The sequence below is a fragment of the Callospermophilus lateralis genome, unplaced genomic scaffold (assembly GCF_048772815.1).
Source record: "Callospermophilus lateralis isolate mCalLat2 unplaced genomic scaffold, mCalLat2.hap1 Scaffold_312, whole genome shotgun sequence".
Lineage (NCBI taxonomy): Eukaryota > Metazoa > Chordata > Mammalia > Rodentia > Sciuridae > Callospermophilus > Callospermophilus lateralis.
Window position 1 is genome coordinate 887320 of NW_027513736.1, and position 22677 is coordinate 909996.

General features: G+C 33.4%; 1 pseudogene; it reads right to left on the minus strand.

Moving 5' to 3' along the window:
- Positions 1-13206, minus strand: part of LOC143640492 (protein O-mannosyl-transferase TMTC3-like) — a 50641-nt pseudogene extending 37435 nt beyond the window's left edge.
- Positions 13207-22677: the final 9471 nt, after the last annotated feature.

The following is a 22677-nucleotide window of genomic DNA, read 5'->3' on the forward strand; positions in this document are numbered from 1 at the left end:
GGAATGGATAAAACATGGTACATATATGCAAAAAAATGGAAATTATTTAGCCATACACAGAATGAAATTCTGTATTTTGTGACAACATGGATGGAAGTTGAGATCATCATGCTAAATGAAATAAGTCAGGCAGAGAAAGACAAGTTTTGCATAGTATCACTCATATCTGGAATATAAAAAAGTTGGTCTCATGGAAATTGAGAGTAGAAATGGTGGTTACTAATGGCTGAGGAGACTCAGGGGAGGTGTAGCAGTTAGATAGACCCAAGAAGTTCTACTGTGTTAAACTGCACAGTAGGGTGCCTACAGATAACAATGTGTATCACATATCTAAACAAGCTAGACAAAAGGATTTTTGTCTAACAAGAAAAGTACAGGGCTGGGGTTGTGGCTCAGCCACAAAGACATGATAAACATTTCCCAATATAGGTATGTTTAACCTAATCACCCAATATATATGTGTACTGAAATAGCACATGGTATTCCATTAATATTTTGAATTTTTTATTATACATCAGTTAAAAACAAATTTAAAGAGGGGAAAAAAAGATAAAAATAAGTAAAACTGAGGATAGATGAGGGATACAACTTGTACACAAAAAAAAAGTGGGGAGGCAAAGTGACCAATTACCCTTAGGTAGTAACTTCCATGTAGTTCCTCTTAAATTCAGAGGGATGGTTGACTAGTCCTTTTCTGTGCTAATTCTTTTTAAGAGACTTTAGGGAATATTTGATAGAACTGTTAGTAATATGTACCAACAGTGGTATGGAGAACCTGGAACTCTCCATCCTGGGTTTTAATTCCTGTCAACTTTTCAAAAATCACAGGATAGAAACACAGCAGTCTTGGCATTTTCTATAGGCCAAGTGGTTGATAACTTTAGGAGAACACGGGGCTTGAACTCACAAGGCAAAATAACTAGAAAAAAATAATAGAATTATGAAGAATAAAAAAATCAGTAAAAGAACTGAGTAAATTATTAGAAAGAACAGCAGGATACATAGTTAGAAAAGTAGGCAAAAGCCTGATCATGGTATTAAAGATCACAGAATATTTTCTATCATTCATGCTTTGTTTTAGAGGCACTTAATAAAACTGTTTTATAATTCCATATTAATTGCTGAACTACCTCTTACTGGATGATGGACTGCATAGGTAAAGTTATTATTAACCACATTTTACAAATGAGAAAACTAAAGCACAAAGGTAATTTGTCCAAGGTAGTAAATAGAGCTAGTAAATAAATGGTGAAACTGGAATTTGAAAACATACTCTCAAGTCCATACTTTTACCACTATGCTATGCTGTCACTCAAGCTATTTCAAGAAGGTATTATACATAGCAGTAAAAGGCAAATCTATTCATATCACATATCTAAAAGTTACTAAGTTGTTTGGCTAAATTGTTTTTTAACCTTATTTTCCAAACACACAAAATTAGGATGCTTATCATGAGTATATTGGGACAATAGTGAGAAAATCCCCTAGGAACTAAGGAAAAAAACTTTAATCAAATAAAGGTTAAGACAACTATATGAAGGGGTTGGGGTTGTGGCTCAGTGGCAGAGCGCTTGCTTGGCATGTGTGAAGCACTGTGTTCAATTCTAAGCACCACATATAAATAAATAAATAAATAAATAAATAAATAAGATAAAGGCCACTGACAACTTAAAAAAAAAAAAACTCTACATGAAGTCCTTTTCGTGTCCTCAGTTTCTGCGCTCTTAAAAAAAAAAATCATTTTTATTGCCTGAACTTTTTTTTCTAATGATGCCAAGCATCATTAAGACTACTGAGCTAATATATACAAAATACATTCCAAAGAAGAACACATGGTAGGGGCTCAATAAATAACTGAAGTATAATCAACACACATAAAAGTCAAACTCTAGCAGGCTTTTAATGTTGCCTAACTGAAGCATTGGTACCTTTTTGTTTTGTTTTGTTCTTAACAAATAACAAAACAATTTGGCCTGATTCTAATTATATCCTAGTTTTATAGGATATAATTTGGTTTTCAATATTAGATAATATAGAACCTAATGGCTCATGATAAAATACAAAATATACATAAATTAAAAAAAATATTTGCAATGTTATATACTTCGTATTTCGATGTGTACTAAGGCAGAACAATACACACGGATAAACCCAATGTGGCAATAATATTTTAGAAGAAGCACTTGCAGTAAATAAAACTTATCTGATACAGTTTTATAGTGACAGAAATAAAAATCAAATGTCAGGCACTTACCTATGGTATTATCTGGTCCTTTTGATTTGGTATATGACAAAAATGCTGCAAGAAAAAAGATAGATGACAGTAGTTCTGCTCTTCCTACGACACCAGTTACCTAAAAAGGGAAAGAGTTGGGTTTGTATTAATGAAATATATCTTGAAAATTTACTGTATATAATAGTAACAAACATTTAAGCTGGAAACTAAAGTCCCATAACACTTCAAAAGCATGTTTCTGTTTTGTAAACATTCTTTGAGTGCCCTCAGATGGTGAATTTATGTATTTTCCATATATGGAAATCAGTGACCCTTTTTAACAGTTCTTTTATGATTATTTTAACTTGCTTTGAAATAATTATAGATTCCCAGAAAGTTGTAAAACTAGTATAGAGATGCTGCATATTTTTACTGATAATATCTTACAAATTTAAGGACAACATTCAGAAAAATTCTCTAAAAAAGCTAAGTACTTTTTATATATTTACTTAAAATATGAACATTTTAAAAGTAAAGGTATCATAAACTTAGTAAGCCATATGTCAATAAATCTGCAAAATAAAAGGACAATAAATTTTCAAAAGACCTTTAAAAAAATGTATATAAAACTCTCAAAGCTTTTCCTTTGGAGCATTCTGAACTCACTATAAAATTTTAAAACAAATCTATCCCTTTTGTAAACATATGGAAAAATTATTTGGCTAGATACCATGTGGTTTAAGAAGTTATATGGGAGAGACATGATCTTCCTTTAAAACACAAATTAACTTTTGCTTCGAAGGAAAACTTGTAACAAAGCAACTGAACATAATATTCTTAGCTCTTGCTGGGAGGCAAATGTGGAATTTTAAAGCAACCAAGAAAAATGAAATAATAGCTTGTGTGTTTCTTGGTAGGAAGGGACTGATGGATAATACTGGCAATAGCAAAGATGGCTCATGATTTTGAAACACATGGCAACAGCAATATAAAGCTCCTGAGTATCATCATTTGTTAGGATGCCTGTTCAGCTACTTTGATGTATTCTCAGCCCTTGAATTTGCCTTACTATTTTCTAACCTTTAAAATACAAAATTGACAAGTTGACAAATTGTATTTAAAATCAATATCGATAGAAAACCATTAGCAAAGAAAAAGAACTATACCTCTACATTACTCAAGTTAAGAGATTAGACATATCATATATTCTTGAATGAATAAATGTTATAGCTCCAAAACTATTCTAAATGTAAAAAGTTGATGCAGTTTGCAGATTTTGTACTTGAGGGAGTTAAGACCTATACTAATTTAACAGTCTATAAATACTTGGATTAAAATCCTGATTAATTTTTTTTCTTGAACATGTGCCACAGTCTGGCTGGGCACAAATCACGAGCCACTCACAGCTTTGTAGATTCAAATAGCAATTCTTTATTCCTGATCTCACACCGGCTGTCTACAAACACGCTCTGGGGAAATCCACGTTCTCTGCCCAAATCCACACCACTTGGGCTTCTGTCTCCCAAATATATTCTGAATCCCCTGAGAACTCAAGGGGAACTCAGGCAGCAGGATACGCCCTATTCTAAATGGGGAACGCCCTAAACTCGGATTATCCTAAACCCAGGAACACCCTAAACACTGATCCGCCCTGGTCCTTGAGCAAGGTCACCTTACATGCAATGTCGCTGCAAAATGTCCTATTTCCATGAGTCCTTCCACTAAAGAAACATGGGGGTATGCTGGCAAGGAAATTGTCATACCTACTTGGCTAATGGCTCCCAGCAAACATGTGATAGTATAATCATGATATGGGATTTGTAGGATAAAATAATTTTTAAAAATCAATTTACAGTTAAATAAAATCAATTTACAGTTTTACTTACTGCTTCTGTGTGTATTGGGTGCACTGCAAAAAGCAGAGCAGCAATCATGCTACTCTGATTATCCAGAAAAAGTTTGCAGACTTTAAGGAATATCACACTGACCACAGCATGAAAAATCATATTTAAGAGATGATACAACATGAGTTTTAGTTCACTGAATAGATAATTTAAGCGAAATGTCAATACGGTTAAGGGTCGGTAAGACTTGTGGCTTCTTTCCTAAAAGGAAAAACAACCATTAATTATTAAAGTTCTTTGATCCTTCAGGTTACAAAACCTAATCATTGCTTGTACTATTAAGGATATTCATATTTGGCTGAGAAATTGTAAAACATATATAGAAGACGGCTTTATATTCTGTTTTTCTATGTCCTTACTCCAAAAAACAAGGTGAATTCCTCCCTTTCATATATTGATTATCAGACTGTGGATTGTTAAAAACATAAATTTTTTAAAAAGGTAGAACAATGGTGGCATTAGTCATATGGGATTCTTTGTAAAGCCTGCATTTCTATTACCAATGCAAAAGGTTATACAACTGCTTGCCAGATCTTCAAAAGGAAATGTAAGATCAGAATGTTTACCAGTTAAGTTTGAATAATGATAATTCAAAAAGATACTTAAGTTATTTTATGAAAAACTTCCATAATGGATAGATATGAGCATATTAAAGTAAAATTATCCAAATATTATGCAGGGAGTAACATTAACAGCAAAACTGGTTTTTTTTGGGAATAGAAGAATAAAAACTTTTGTGGTGAATTTTTGTTGAAAAGAAATCAAGTAATTAGTTTCTCTATAAGGTAGAAGTTACATTCAACAAAAACCACTTTTTATCAAAAGACAAAATCAAAGTAGATTTAAGAATAAAATACACAGTTCAAAAATATATATTATCTACTTACTTGGTTTTAGTTTTACGTAAAGGATATTTACATTTAGCTTCTTTTATTTTTTTTTAAATTAAAGGTGTTTTTTTTTCCATTTGTAGATAGACATAATACCTTTATTTTATTTATTTATTTTTATGTGATGCAGAGGATTGAACCCAGTACCTCACATGTGCTAGGCAAGCACTCTACCACTGAGCTTCAACCCTAGGCCCACTTAGCTTCTTTTCTACATCTGATATTCTGTTTTCTCTGTCACAAAGGTATAGACTCAACCTTACGCTTCCTTACTAAGGAATATCAGTAGATACAAAGAACAAACATTCTCTATTTTGAAATTAGGAACATTTTTAACATCGCTGTATTGATGTATTTAACATCATACATATTCTATGATTTAGAATATTCTTTGTTGCTTAGTTATTCCAGTACATACTTCAAGCTTAACCTGAGGCATCTAAAATTGTAAGGTACTGTGCTGAATTAACAATTTTACTAGAAAGCAGAAAAAGACAACAGAAACCTTCTAAGTACCTATAGTGTTAGTATGACAAATATGTAAAACTTATTTGCCACATGAAAGAAATCAGAAAGCAGAAAGATATACATAAATTAAATTGCAGGAGACATAATTGCTTGGTTAGTTCTATTAGATGTACAGGTAATGATCAACTAAAAGGTTTATAATTGATATAACTAATTATTTAAATAATTCATTAGAAATCTACTAAAGATTCCACTATCACAAATAATAATCTTCTTATTAGACATCAGGTTTTGTGAAAATGCAAAATAGCTAAGGCCACTATGAACAAATCAGGTCATTATTAAATTTAGGTATATTAAAGAAAAACTGAATTACTTTTGATATTTAGTTGACAGCAGAAACAAGCATGAATATAATGAATGAATAAGCTCCCTGTTCCTCAACGTAGAATGGCAAAAAAGTTCTGCAGAGGTTACCATAATAAAAGTTATCTTAATATAAGGTACTTTATTGATCAAATGCCAAAAGAGTATGTGGCTCATTAGCTCAGTGGTTCCAAGCTGTAGCTATACCATAGAACATCCTGGATAACTTACTGAAAAACTACTCAAATCCATACAAAAACAATCACCAAAAGATCACACATGTGTACAAGCAAAAGAAGATAAAAAATACCAATGTATATGTACACATCCAAATCTGAAAAATATCTAAGTAACTACATATAGCCTTGGTAATGATTTTTAAAATATTTTGAACATATTCCAGGATACAATGTTGTGATCCACTGAATTATCAAACGGATCCTACTACATAATCATACAATGGACCCACTAAAGATATAATCCAATCATTAAGAACCATAATGATCTTCCATAGTGATAATCCACAGTGATCCAAAGGTCCCTTATAAGGTAGTAGTTGTATTCATATGGCTCAAGAGATTGCCCTAAGCCCAAAATATGTCTTTAAATGTATCCTGGCAAAAAATTCTTTTTAAGTCTGAACACACACACGTACACAGGCATTACAAGCTATCATTACTTAATATCAATCATTTTAGATATTTGGATGTGCTAATTTCAGGCTTACTGTGAAACCTCATATAACAACTCAATAATCTGTAGAAAAAATTTTCTGTAGTGTCACATTTACCTACAGGATAGGAGAGAATATGTCCATCAAAATAAAGGAATAAATAAAATAAACTATATTCTTTTTTAAAATATTTTTTTAGTTGTAGAAACATCTATTTTATTTATTTACTTTTATGTGGTGCTGAGGATCGAACCCAGTGTTTCATACGTACAAAGCAAGCACTCTACCACTGAGCCATATCCCCAGCCCTCAAACTATATTCTTGATTATAAATAAACTGTTATTCTAGTTTGTTCATCATTCTGTTTGAGTATATTAATGAGTTCTTATAGTCTGCCTACTTCTGGGCACTCTGAACAAAATCAAATTTTCAGTTTGCAATGCTGAAAAAATAAAACCACAAAACAGCATCAACACCATGACACGATAGTTTTTTATGAACTCCTTTATCTGGCCAGCTAAACTTCCAGTTCAAAATCTCAACCACAAAATCTCAACTCAAATCATAAAATATACCAGCACAGGTTGGGGAGATGGATACAAATTTTTAAGAGTCTTTGGGGATAAAGGGCATGGATAGAGGAAAACAAATTCTCGAGAAATAATTTATGACATAATAGGGTCATACTTTCCTCTTAATATCAAAAATATTTTTAAGGAAGGATGGAGGAAAATAAGGTCAGCCTATGTAATAAAAAATTTATTATATGTTTATGACTAAAGTAATGAAGTACCCAGCCCCACCTTTGAGAAGCTTTCAAAGTTGGAGAATGAGAAAAGAGGTTACAAATAATGACTAAGAAACAAATAGAGTATTACATATGTTTCAATAACAATTTATTTAAAGTCTAAATGATACGCATTTTAGATAGATAATTTCATTTATTTTTCTCAAGGTATTTAATAAAACTAATATTAGATCATCTGTAAGATCCCAAGCGGATAAGGGTTTAATCCTGAATAGCCTAACACTGACCTTCATAATAAAGGCAGAGTAAAATATCTTCAGGAAAATGAACACAATTTTAAAGTTCTGAATATAAAATCAAAATATGAGATATGACATAATTTTGTGAAACCGGCAACATATGTACTTATTATTTTTACCCTTATAGTCTAATCTATTTATACTGAAGTTACTATATTTTAAAATGGTTAAATATATCACAATTACAAATCATCTCTTCTGCCTGACTTAACAAGACAGAAAAAAAAGAGACCTACTCAGCCAGAAACAGACTTGTATTTAATGTTCTCCTTAAACATTTGGTTTTCACATACACATATTATATTTTTAAAAAGTAAATGAAGGTATACAGCCAAGAAAAGAATCAAATACCACTGTAATCACATCTTCAACTTCCTGCCCAATTTAATACAAGTACAAATCATGTCTCATATAATAAGTATTTACTTACCTCAGACATAGGAGTTCCCCAGAAATCATTTTGAAATAAAGTTTTTAAAGGTGTAGATGGATGCAGGTCTTTATTATCCAATATTGCTGAAACATCATCAAAAACAAAACCACAGAAGAGGCTGTTCCAATAGCATGCAGTAACCACACCTACTATTAAGGTTACTTCTTTGAGATTAATATCAGCCATCTTTTCCACAAGAACTTTTGGGCAAAAACTGGAAACAACAACAAGAGGGAAAATTAAATAAAACAGGCAACACTTTTTATTTTTTAAGTAAGCACAATTTGGTAGATGGATAATATGTAAGGAGTGTTAATAAAGCATGTTAATCCTTCTAGAGAAAAGCTCAACTCAAATGCCTTTCACCTCTAAGAAGCATAAATTGATTATCTCTTTATATTTCTAACCTAGGGCAAAATTAAATGTTTCTTCAAGAGTGCTTTCATACCCCTAGTATAGTTCTTTATCATACCACTTAATCTTTGATCTGTTTCTAGCTAACTGGATAATGAACTCTATCAATTGTCATAGGTCAAAACACCTGGAAAGCAGATATATGTAAGGTAATTATAAACAACTAGCAATGGATCTTCCAGATGTGCCTAATTTTTGTGGGAAAACAAATACTTGAAAAAACAATGAGCAATTGGTTTTTCCAAAGTGTCAATGAAACTTTCAATTTAGTACTTTGTATCTAAAACCCAATCTAAATCAGAGGTACTGCAACCTAGTTTAGTTGGGCAAAAATCTTGTAAAAATACTTGTCCTGAATGTTCTAAGTCAGTTACATGGTAGTTGGTTAACTACAGTCCTACTATTTCTTCCTGTCTTTCCCCAGATTTATTTACTTATATTATCTGCTTGGCCCTTTGGGCATATGAGATTATGACACAGATCTTTATCACTTTTTTCTTTGTCCCATTATAACAAAAGTTTTTAGTCTGGCGAATAGGTTTCACAGATGACAATTTTTTAAAAATGAACATAAAATACAAGAAAAGATTAATAAAAATAAAATGCTTAGAAAGGATTCAACGAAGGAATAGTTTAGAGAAGAAAGAACTATATTAACTGGATGATACCTGGGGAAAAATCAGCTTCATAATCAAGATAAAGTTGGAAAGTACTCTCAAAAAACAAACAACAATAGGATTATCTGGCCTGTGATGTGTCATTACCATTAATTTAGTGTTACTTCCTGAAGGAGGCAGAATAATGACACTCCAAATTATTCATGTTCCAATCCTCTGAACCTGTGAACCTTTTAGGTGGCAAAAGAGACTTTACAGGTGTTAAAGTCTCACTTAAGGATTTTAAGTTCAAAAGATCATCCATCTGAGTGGTCCCAATATAATGGCAAGAGTCCTTAACAAGTCAAAGAGGGAGATGGACAAGTCAAAAAACAGAGCTCAGAGTAAATGATTTCTGGTTAGGGGCCATAAACCAATGAACGGTCCAGTTCTAGAAAGTGAAAAAGTCAAAACAAACAAAGAAACAACAAAAAGCCCATATTCTTCATTAGAGCCTGTAAAAGGAGAACAACCCTATTGATACCACAATCTTAGTCTACTGAGACCCATTTTGAATATCTCACCTCCAGAAATACAAAATAATAAAATGAGTTTTAATAATCTCTTACATTTTTTGATAATTTTTTTTACAGCAGCAATAGGAAACAAATACACCATCCACAGAGCCAAACCATCTAAAATTTGAGATATATCTTTGGAGTTCTGGCCAGGTCAGAGGAAGAATATGAAATAAAATCAAAACTTCATTCGGCAGTAAAAGTTCTACCTGTATAGGAAGAGTAGGTGCTGATTTAAAATCAGATGTAAACTTTAAAAGGATACATAAACACAAAGAATGTATAATACATGAGAAGGAATTAAAGGATTTTTGTGATCAGATAGTAAGAACTTAGAATGTACTAGACTTAAAAAAAATGCAAAATCCTCTTTGACAAAGTAGAAGGGAAGTCAGCTGTATCCTTTGGGCAAGTACAGTTTTCAACTAAAAGAGAAATTACATAGGGTTCATCTTGAATCCAGAAGTGCTTAACTATGTTTCAAGGTATGGACTTGTACACCACCACTAATCCACACAAAAAAGTTGATGATGCTTTTGTTTGAAGAATGTGGAGAGATTGAAAAAGCATTTGCCTTATCTCCTGTCCGACCCCACACTCAAATGACAGTGAAGATATTTTTAAAAAGGGCAGGTGTAAATATGTAAAGATAAAGACAACTGCAAAGCAAAGTGGGAAAGAATCCAAAATGAATGTGGGAGAAATTGTAACTTGTTTTTAAACATTCCCCAAGGGAACAGGAGAAAAAGGGAGAGAGGTGGTCCTCTTAGTGTATGTTATGTGCTCAGTTGTGAAGTCAATATAGTCCCTAAGAATCATCTGCAAAATAAAGGTTGAGGTGATGGCAAGAGGTTACAAAGGGGATAGAGGAGAGATGTACATGATTCATTGGAGGCCATACTATAACAATGTAATTGACCACTGCTTTTAGTTGTAGGAATTTGTGTTTGTGTTTTTTAACTAGCATATAAGAACACTTGTAAGTGCATGTAGTTTAAATGGATGACTGATTTAAGATTACTTACAAAACTGAAATGTCGTAAGATCCAACTGTAATTAATAATCACTCATGAGATACATAAAAAAAATTCAAAATACAATTTTTCCAACAACAATATATTGGTGCTAATTTTCTGTCAAAATCTAATAGTATAGTGGGGGGAGATGAATCTATAGGAAAATTTTATATGAATTTGGCAATACTTAACACAAAGGATTAAGTCCTCCCAGTTCATTTTTTTCTTTTTGGAAATTGAGTTATTCTCCCAAATTTCATTATTATACCATCACTAACAATAAGAGTAGTCTACTGTGTTTTATTATTATCTTAAACTTTGAAAAACTCTTCTGGCATGTGCTGTGGGCCATGACTATTCACACTGAACCCTATTAATCTTTCTAGTCTACTCATGCCGAAGGAAGACAAGTAGCTTCTTGTTGAAAACTTATTCCTCTCCCTGAAAACAAGGTAAAACAAAGCCTTTGCTATATACAATAGTATACAAAATTTCTAAAGATCATTTATATTTTTGTTAAGTCAGCAAAAAGGAAGTAACATCTAAGGAACATAAGTTGTTTAGAACACAGAATCGGGTTAGCAATTATAAAAGGCAAGGCTTTCTTGTCAAGTGATTTTGGCTAGATAAAACTATTCATAAAAGCCTAGGAAAAAGAGGCAGGTCCAGGCAAGTGTTCCTGTAACAAGGCTATTTACAAAATTGTCACATAAATATATCTGTTGGCAAAAACTGATGCAGAAAAAGTGATGAAAATTAATGGAGAGTTTTAAGCCTTTTCCTATACTGTCCCTGAGTTAAATTTCCTCATTTACAGTTAGATACACATTACAAAGCATAAGAACCTAGACCACAGAAAAATTAATTACTGCTGTATCCCTGTAGTGCAGTGTACGAACTCAAAAATATTAGGATGAGTTAAAGAATTAAACTTAAGATAAGACTTTGCTCTTAGTTGAATGCCATTGAGATTTACAATCTTAGCTTCATTCATTATTAGGAAATTACTGAATTTCTCTGAACCTATTCTCATTTCTAAAAAAATAAGAATAAAACTTACCATTAGACCAGGCAATATGAATTGTTGAGAACATAAATACTAAGGAGAAAGTGAGGGAAGCAGGATAGAAAAGACCAATACAAACAAATCTAATACATGAGTAAAAAGAAAATAAATGAAAATAAAAGCAAAGTGCTGCTGTAAAAATAACAAATTCCTAATATGAAATATGCAGTAGTAAATACATACATGACATTACATGTGATCGATAAATATTGACTTTGATCTCTGCCAAATTACAAAGATACTTATTTAAGTTTCAAGAATTCAATTCAATTTCTTGAGCAAGAAAGTTAAAAAATGAGAGTAATATTTAATAAAGCAGCAAGTCTAAAGAGCAAGTACACAAATATTGCTCTCCAGAATGTCTGAGGAGGCCTCGGTATGTCATTCCTCTAGCCAGAAAGATCTGTACTTAATTACATTTTTTAAGTCACAGCAGAGAAACAACCTTTCTAAGCTTCAACTTCTTCATTTAAATGAAAAGTGAGAACAATGTAAATATTAATTTTACTGGACTGGTTCAAAGAATAAATGATATATTTGACATAATCTTTCATAAAAGTAAATACATAATAATTCCTACAAATCTGATAAATATTTTAAAAATTTATTTCACAAAATTGGTATGTTTTTATTTTTTCCTGAGCTGTTTTTGTTTTACCCAAACACGCGGTTTAGAGACAGTCTATTATCCACTTTTGAAAGGAATATTTACTGTCATTTATAGCATAAAAATGTGCTTTAAAAAACATGGAAAGGGAAAACATTGGTCGACACAGTTAGAAATGCCACTTAGATTTCATGCCTTCAGCTTCCTAAGAAAAGTTGCCTACTTATTATATTACAGATAGTTGAAAGCAGCAAGATGATCAAAATTTGGACAAGTAAGATTGTTAAACACCTGAGAAGGCACTATCATCCTCAAGAACCAAACCAAGAGACAGCAGCAGTACTGGTGAATCTTGGGGGCCTTTCTCTTTCCAGCTCCCACAGTGGCCCAAATAAGTACTGCCTTTCCTTTCTAGAACCTTCACTCGTACTACCTTTTCAGTCTTCATTCCGTGAAGCCCCTCAATCCTTGAAGGCAAAGGTACTCTGGGGGGATAAGACCGGTGGAGTCGAGGATGCAGCGTCCTCTGAATTCTTCACTCGCCCTAAACCATGATCGCTGCGCAGCCCCTACTTCAACGCATCACGGCAAATCCCATATTAAATGAAGCTAAAACTTTTCCCACCCGTTTTCTACAGGAGACACTACCCTGAGCGCCCCTTGCACGTGCTTAAAAAGAAGGTGGTGCCTTCCCACCTCTCCAGAACCGGGTCAGGCCCTTCAGCCCCAAGGGTTGGGGCTTCTCTAAACCGGGATTGCAGCCCTCAACTCCTCCCTAGCCACTGACCCACAACCCGACCTCACCTGGGAGCGGATCCACCAGGGCACAGCTTAGGGAAATCTCAAGAAGAGCGGCCCAGCGATTGACGCCATCGAAGACACAGTCATGTTCTATCTCCTTCAGGCCACCGGCGAGGACACACTTCAGCCACCGCGCCTCCCGGTCTTTCCCTCGTCTCCCCAGTACCGTCGCAGCCTTCCGCATTGCACGCCGGGAACTCCCTATCTTCTCCTCTCAGTGACTTCACTTCCCAGCATGCACTGTCGCAAGGTAGACCTGCACTCTGGAAGCTCGAGTCCTCACTCTGGTCAAATTCCTCGTCCTCAACCCGGAGTCCAGGAGCGGGGCGTGAAGACTAAGCGTAAAGCATCATCCACCATCGTAAAATGTAGGCTCTCCAGGCATCCGGGGCCTTGTTCCGGCCTTGGGTGGGTGGGGACTGGTGTCGCTTAGCCCCCGCCGCCGCATTATCTTGCTCGCGACCAGTTGGCGGGACCTAAAGTCGTCGTGGGACGGCGAAAAGGAGCCATTACGGGCCACGGCGGGGCCCGTCGTGGTGGGTGCGGTGGATGAGGAACTATACCTGGTTGCCAAGCTTGGTCTAGGTGGGTGGAGCCTCTTAAGCGGTAGTCTCTTTGCAAGCGACTTCTTTAGCTTGAGATCCCACGCAATAGCCTGGCCACCACCCTGCCCCTTCTATCCTCTGGTTTGCAATCCAGCCTTCTTGCCTCAGTTCGTTTCTGTGGCACAGCTTCACTCATTTCAGTTGTTTATTTGCGCATTTGAGCACTTTTAAAACCCTCGATTCCTGCTTCTCAGAATCAGGGATCATTTTCATCCTTCCAAACACCATCGGGTGCTCACAAGCTTCGGTGTTGGGGTCGTGGAGAAGAGGACTCAGATTGTTCTGACCTAGATTAGCTTTATCAAAGAAGTTATGTTTCATTTAGCCGGTGCGGAAAGCTATCTTTTTGGTCAAGGCTGCTTTGCATACTTGTATGTTTTACGATGAAAGGGCCTTATAGCTTTTTGCTAAAGCATTGTAGAGTTACATTTATACCGTAAACACAATATTGCCTTTTACCTGGAAGATGCTAATTCGCACCTGTTTTGTTACAGGTAGTGGAGCACAGTAAAAGAATTCAAGATGTCACCTAATATAAACTGGAAAGAAATAATAAAAATTGACCCAGATGACCTGCCTCGTCAAGAAGAATTGGCAGACAATTTATTGATTTCCTTATCCAAGGTGGTTAATAAATAAATGATACAGAGACAATTGTGATAAATTTAAGTTGCCTCTGAAATCATTGAATGCTAAAATTGGAAGAGTTCTTATATTTTGCTTAAAGGTTATAAAATAGTTGCTTTTCTGTTTGCTTAGGTGGAAGTAAGTGACCTAAAAAATGAAAATCAAGAAAATGTGATCCATCTTTTCAGAATTACTCAGTCATTAATGAAGGTTTGTATGCAGTATATTTTAATAGTAACTTTGACTCTTAGATTTCAGTGTCTGTTATTACATAAGGTAATCTCTATGAAATTACTTAGTAATGTCTAGAGCAACACTCAAAAATAAGTTAACAAATGTGAATTGAAAATTTTATATAAAAGAGAATTTTTTACTCTAAATTTCCTAAAAGAATGTGTTAGGGAAATGGAATAGGAATGTTTAAAAATAACATAAGAACATACATCTTGAAGTCCAAATGAGAAATGCAGACATTGAGTGTTGTAGGGATTTGTTGGAAGGAATGGTGATTTATATTGTATCAGAAGATTTGGTAAAATGATGAAGACTGAGGAGTAGTTTTAGATAAGTGAAAGGCAGTGGTAAGATGCTAAGAGGATTCTAAAGCTGGAGGTTATAAGTAAATATTAGAATAGGAAATATGTTTTTATTTGAGGAAACAAGTGCAGGAAGTTTGTAGCAGGTTGTAGAGAAAGCAGATGTTGTATGGACAGGTTGCGATAGGTTATTAAGGGTCTTAAAGGTGTACTGTATGCTACTGGCAAGGAAGGCTTTTAAATCATAATTGACAAGATACAAAAATATGCCTTAGAAAAGAAAAAAATTGGCTGTTATATAGGAGAAAATGAAGGGAATTGGAACTGAACAGCTATAACATCTTGAAGGAGTTCAGACATAAATTTGTGAACTAGAATAGAAACAATTGAATAGACAAAATATTTGTGAAGATATCTCAAAGGAAGAAGTTTCAATCTTGCATTTAAGAGTTGAGGTTAAAAGAAGAATCAAAAACGCTTCAAACTGTTGCAGCTCTATGCATTATAACCTTAGGATAGAAAATCATTCATTTATTCATTCAAATAACATTTATTGACTGTTCCCATGTGCCAGCCATTGCAGGCACTAAGGATTAGAACAGCAAATAAAACAATTTTTATTTTTAACACATTTTAGTATAAAAGTATATTCAAGTAACTTTATTTTTTTTAATATTTAGATGAAAGCTCAAGAAGTAGAGTTAGCTTTGGAAGAAGTTGAAAAAGCTGGAGAAGAACAAGCAAAATTTGGTAAGTGTCTTGAGAAAAACTTTATTGTGTTAACCATTCTATTTATTTGTTGAATAGTAGAAAATCAAATTTAATATATTCTAGGAAATAAATAAATTAAATTTGTTTTGAAGACATTTCTAGATCTATTTTGTGGATATGGTATATAATGGTTACTTTTACATAATCTTGTTATAATGTAATATTTTTAAATAATCTTATTGTTTTATTGAAATGCATTTCAAAATTTGTTTTGAGGTAAATCTAACCAGTTGAACCATTTGCCTTTTTTTTTTAATAGAAAATCAATTAAAAACGAAAGTAATGAAACTGGAAAATGAACTGGAGGTAAGTCCTTTTTTATTTCCTAAGGAGTAGTTGTCATTAACTGTATTATTTCAATATTTTTTGATTATTATTTCTTAAGAAAAATCAAGAAGTTGACATTGTACTCAGTTGTTTGTTCAGTGTAATAAATACTTATGTGTTGTGAATTAAATACCCAATTATGATAATATAAATATACTTAAGAGCTAGATGGAGCTTCTAGTTTATAGAATACTCCAGAAGATTACTAGTAATTGAAATAAAGGGGAGGATGTGAAGGTTTGAGGAACAGTGACAAAAGGATATGGTAGAAGTCACTTTTGACAAAGCTAAGTGCTAAAATATGAACATATTGTTGAAGAACTAAATATGTTAAGGTTTCTGAGAAGGTACAAAGGACTGACTTGGAAAGGAGGAAGACCCTCTTCCTTTGTATTAGGAGGGAAGGAAGAGTGAATGTACACAGAAGGTCTTATGTTTGTAGGTTTATTTAGAAGTTGAGAGATTGTAGATGAGATTGTAGATGAGAAGACAAGAGATAGGAAAGGGGAAGTAAATTCAAGGGATTATAGTATAGAGTCCTTTGAGGTCAAAGGACAGGTCTGTTGGGGATAATTGAGAAAATGTTCCTGCTTAGACAAGGATTTGTTGTAGGTATGGCAGACTGAATTCAAGAAACAAGTTTAAAAAAAAGAAAAGACTGGTCGAAGTTATGTGAATATGTAAATTGCTTAGGTCAGCTTTTGATGGGGAGTATGAGTTAACTCATACATAAAATTCCAGTGAATTTTAAGGATCAACTGGGAACTTGATGGTTTGCTGCTATTGTGAGTATGTAGAGATGGAATAGTATCTTGTGACATCTAAAGCAGCTGGAGTTTTTACAGGATGGTGGAGGAATGTTAGGGATGATAACATGGAAATTAGTTGCAGGATAGAATAAATTTAGGAAAATACCAACATCTGTTCTTGAAAGAAAGAGCAACTTCCTGTGAGAAGAGTTCCAACGAAATTAATATCCTAAGAGAAGCAAATCACAGAAGATAAAAAGGTGGAAAAGAGGATTCTGTAAAGAAACAGAAGATGTAAAATATTAATTTTTCTTGAGTGAAACCTTAGTGGAAAACTTTTTGAGGGAGAGGAAGAAAGAAAATTTGGTGATGGGAGAGAGATGGCAAAAGTGTATGTTGAAGATGCAAAAATGGGACAGGCTAGATAACCAGTGATTTTGATGTTTTGGGCCAAGACCTAAAATTAATAGAAATATCAGTCAAACTAGATTTGGTTTACTGCAGGTTTTTAAAGCTAACCTAAATCTGGTTGTCCAGTACGTTAGGATATAGCACTTGTATGTATTTACATTTATGTTTGTTAAACTTAAAATTAAAAATTCATTTCTTTAGTTGTGCACAGCTGAATTTCAAATGCTCACTAGCCAAATGTAGGTAGAGACTGCTGAACTAGACAGTGCAGATAACAGTTCTGATCTAAATACTCCAGGTATGAGAGAGGGGGCAAGTCAGGAGCACTAAGATGTGCAGGAGGATCGGAGCCTGGTTTCAGACCTCTAAGGCTTAGAAGATGTCTTGATAATTCATTGCCTACGTTCTATGCCTTTGTAATTTAGTCTGGTGCCTGTGCTTTAGTAGCTGTAACAGACTCTAAGTAATTAAATTAAGAGTCCTTTCTCAGTGGCTTAGTGGTTCAGGATGTGCTTAAAGTGTTGTCTGCCCATGAACCACAGAGTAAATAAGTTAGTGACTTTAAAAAATGGTCCTCAAGACCTAGGAATTAAATAAGAGACACTGCGCCTATTAGAAAAAAAAGTAGGCCCGTATCGCCATCATGTTGGATTAGGCCCCAACTTTCTTAATAAGACTCCTGTAGAGCAAGAATTAAAATTAAGAATAAATGGGATTAAAAAAAAAGAATTAATGGGATGGATTCAGAATAAAAAACTTTTTTTCAGCAAAAGAAACAGTCAGTGAGGTGAATAAAGAGCCTACATCTTGGGAGCAAATTTTTACCATTCACATATCAGATAGTGCACTAATCTCTAGGGAATATAAAGAACTCAAAAAGCTAACACCAAAAAAAAAAAAAACAAATAGCCCAATCAGTAAGTGGGCTAAGGAACTGAACAGACACCTCTCAGAAGGAGATATACAATCAATCAAAAATATATGAAAAAATGTTCAATATCTCCAACAATTAGAGAAATGCAAATCAAAACTACTCTTAAGATTTCATCTTACTCCTGTCAGAATGGCAGCTATTATGAAGTTAAACAACAATAAGTGTTGGCGAGGATGAAGGGGAAAAGGCACACTCATACATTGCTGGTGGGAGTGCAAATTGGTAAAACCAATATGGAAAGCAGTATGGAGATTCCTTGGAAAGCTGGGAATGGAACCGCCATTTGACTCAGCTATCCCACTCCTCAGTCTATACCCAAAGGACTTAAAAACAGCATACTGTAGGAACACAGCCACATCAATGTTTATAGCAGCATAATTCACAATAACTAAACTGTGGAACCAACCTAGATGCCCTTCAGTAGATGAATGGATAAAGAAAATGTGGTACATATACACAATGGTATATTACTCAGCAATAAAAGAGAATAAAATCCTGGCATTTTCAGGTAAATGGATGGAGTTGGAGAATATAATGCTAAGTGAAGTAAGCTAATCCCCAAAAAAACAAATGCCAAATGTTTTCTCTGATATAAGGAGGCTGATTTACAATGGGGTTGGGAGCAAGAGCATGAGAGTATTAGAAGAACTCTAGATAGGGCAAAGAGGTAGGAGGGGGAATTGGGGTAAAAGAGATGGTGGCATGAGATGGATATCATTACCCTAAGTACATGCATGAAGACATGAATGGTATGAATATACTTTGTATACAACCAGAGATATGAAAAATTGTGCTCTATATATATAATATGAATTGCAATGCATTCTGCTCTCATATATATAACAAATTAGAATAAAAAATTTTTAAAAATACAATAAAAAATTATTCTTTAAGTAATGTTATTCTAAATGTATGGTACTGAAGCATAATGGAAATTGTAAATCAGGATAATTATTTCCTTGTTGATGGACTTGAACACCCAAATATAATGCAATTAATTTAAGCATTTGGTTTATTACTTTAAGATGGCTCAGCAGTCTGCAGGTAGACGGGACACTCGATTTTTACGTGATGAAATTCGGCAACTTGAAAAACAATTGGAACAAAAAGATAGGGAATTGGAGGACATGGAAAAGGAATTGGAAAAAGAGAAGAAAGTTAATGAACAAGTAAGGCATGTTTTTTTCAATGAATCTTAACTGTTCAAGTTAAGATGTCTGTAGAACATCTGGTTTTGCTTTTTAAAAATATTGATAATATTGTCTCTAAGGTTTTATATCATTATTCATTTTGTCATTGTATCTTTAACATGTAATGGAAGCTGGGTGCAGTAATACATCCCTGTTATCCAAGAGCCTTCAGAAGCCGAGGCAAGATAACTGTAAATTTGAGGCCAGCCTCAGCAACTTAACAAGACACTGGCTCAAAAATAAATAAACAAACAAACAAATAAATAGGTCTGGTCATGTAGCCCAGTGGTCAAGTGCTCCTGGATTAAATCCCCAGTACCAAAAGAAAAAAAAAAAGTGTGTGTATATGTATACATACACATACACACCAGGCACTTTAGTGACTTTGAGGATTAATTCTTTATATTTGGAGGCACATATTTCTGAGGACATTAGAATTATATTTATGAAATGGATGCTTTGATCTTGAAGTTTTGTGTGAAAAATTAATAGGCACTGGGTTTCTTTGGCAGTTTCTACTTTGCCCTTAACCATTCATTCAGTTTTATTAAGTATTTACAGCATAGCAAAGACTGCTAATTACTCGAGTCCAGTGAGTTTCTATTATCTAACTCTCAAAGATTTTCACAATCAATAATAAAAATACCATAGGGAAATATATAAAGTTAAAAAAAATACTCTGGGATACTCTCTGGAGGGATTTGTCACTCAGTGTTGAGATTTGGGAAGTGATATGAGACCTGAAGTAGGAATTAATGTAGCAACAGGAATAAGCATTCTGGGGTAGAAAATACAGCATTTTTTGAGATCTAGATATAAGGTATGTAGTATGTTCTGGAACTACTATTGTTCATTTTTGCTTGAATATAGATAAAACAGTGCCATGTACTTTATATACATCAATTCATTAATTATGAATTATTATGTTAATTCATATATATTATGCATTATTCATTAATTCATTATTCTTCATTTGAAAATTTATCTCGTATGATGTCATTTCTACCACGTTACCAATAAAGAAATTAAGAGATACATAAAGGTTAAGTAATTGCCCATGGTTACAGAGCCAATAAATGATAAAGCCAGGATTTGAATCTAGACAGTCCTACTCAAGTGTCTGTGCTTTTGTCCACTGTATTTTCCGACCTTCCTAATTTTAATACTCAAGAGTCCTCTGAAGAAGTAAGGGCCAGTTCCTAAGGAATTTGTTTATCTTTTCTAAAAGTACTCGAAGGAAAATTTTTGAACACGATATCAAGATCAGGTCTATATTTTTAAAGTTTACTCTGCTTTGTGGAGAGTAAATTGAAGACTACCAAAACTAGTAAGGAGACATTTGTGTTAATTCAGGCAGATGCTAATTATGGCTTAATTAAGGTAATGGCTGATGGGATTAAGATGCATAGACATATTTGAGAGAAGTAGATGTATTTGCACATGGTGAATGATGGTGGGAGAAGACAGATAAATGGGACAGTCTGCCTGTTTTTATGTGTTAGGCTACTGGATAGGTAGGTAGATAGTTCCTTTTACTAAGAAGAGACACAAAAGGAGTTTAGAGATTTTTTTTCTACTGGAGATTGACCCTAGGGATACTTTTCCAATGAACTACATCCCAAACCCTTTTTATTTTTTTGTTTTCAGACAGTATCTCACTAAGTCACTGAGGCTGACCTGTAACATTTGATTCTCTTGCCTCAGCCTCTCAAGTAATCCCTCTGTGGGATTGCAAGTGTACATCACTTGCCTGGCCAAGATTATTATTTTAGTTTTATATGTATTAAGTTTGAGTTCATATTCAAAAAGGATACTTGTGGATCTGGAATTCATAAAAGACATTTGGCAGATGATGAGGATTTATTTTCATCAGTACAGATACTAACAAAGCCAGAAAAGTGATTATAGAATGGATTTCAGAAATGCCTAATAAAGCAATGAAAGAGGAATAGATACTTTGAAGGAAATCCCATTAAGAGTGTGACATTTGAGAGGCTGAGGGGGAAAAAACATCAGTAACATTAATACTTTATTATTAAGTTCTTGACTTCTCTCTTGTTAAAATTTTCCAATTCAGAATACAATAGTTTATTTCTTAATTTTCAGATGAAAATAAAAGGATAATAATAACAGGCAAACTTCTAAGATCTGAATTGTACTTTGCATTTTATTATGAACTTTCTTTAAATTTTTTATTTTGAAAAATGTCAGACCTTCATGAAGATTGTAAGAAAAACAATAAACATCCATAGTCCCCACATATAGATTCACCGGTTGATAACTCTGAACATTAGCTTTATCTTTCTTTCATTGTCTTTATACACACAGAAATACTTCTCTTTCACTGCCTTTTTTTTCTACTGAGCTATATGAGAGTTAATTGTAGAAACTTCACACTTAAAACATTTCAGCATGTCTCTGTTAAAAAGGATATTCTGCATAACCACAGTATAATTATCATACTTGGGAAATTTAATATTGATTCTGTATTATAATTTAGTACATAATCAAATTTCCTCTTTTGACCAATAATATCTCTCTCATAGCACCCCCGCCTACCTGTCAGTATCCAAGGTTCCATTAAGTTTCACACACTGCATTTGATTATTTATTGTAGATTTTCAAATGTGGTTGTACAACGTTATCATTCTGTCTTCTCAAGAAGGAGAAAATAGAAAAGTAAAGTATCAGATTGTTTATTGAAGAGTAGGTGATAAAAATTATCATGGCAATTATAATAATATTTGCTTATTTGAGAAAACAAAACAGTCAAAAGTAAAATCATTTGGATGTGAAGAAGAAAACTCTATAGATATATACATATTATTTTAAAATTCTATTTACTGAGTATTATATTAAGGGACTTTATCTTATTTAGTTTTATGTCAGCATATGAAATGAAAAAAACTGATTTTAAGAGGTTAAATGCCTTGTGTACATTTTATTGGAAATCTATGGGCAAGAGATATTAGCCTAGGCCAGTCTAATATCAGGTTGCTTCATTTAACTATTAATGCATTGACATATATTTCTAAGTAATTAGAAGCAAAGAGTTTTCTAGCTATGAATGACATGAAGAATAGTAAAATATAATGATCTTTGGCAGAAAACTACTAATTTTATTAGAGATTTTTTGGGAATGGGGAAGAAAAAAGGAGAATAATTGTTTAAAATTTTTAATTTATTTACTAATTTATATTTTTTTGTTTGTTCTGGTTAGTTTTTAAGTTTGCATGGGTTTTTTAAAAATCTTTTAACCTGAGTCTTCCTTGTCCTTTCTAATCCTTAGTTTGAATAGATTTTTGTCTTATTTGTGTTAGGTTGATTTGAAGTCCTTATAGTTAATTGTTTTTTTTACTTTATTTGAAAGGATTTAGAATTTAGATTGACAAACCAAAAAAACTTGTTTTTGTATTAAATTGCTGTTGAATTTTATCATATTTATTTTTTTT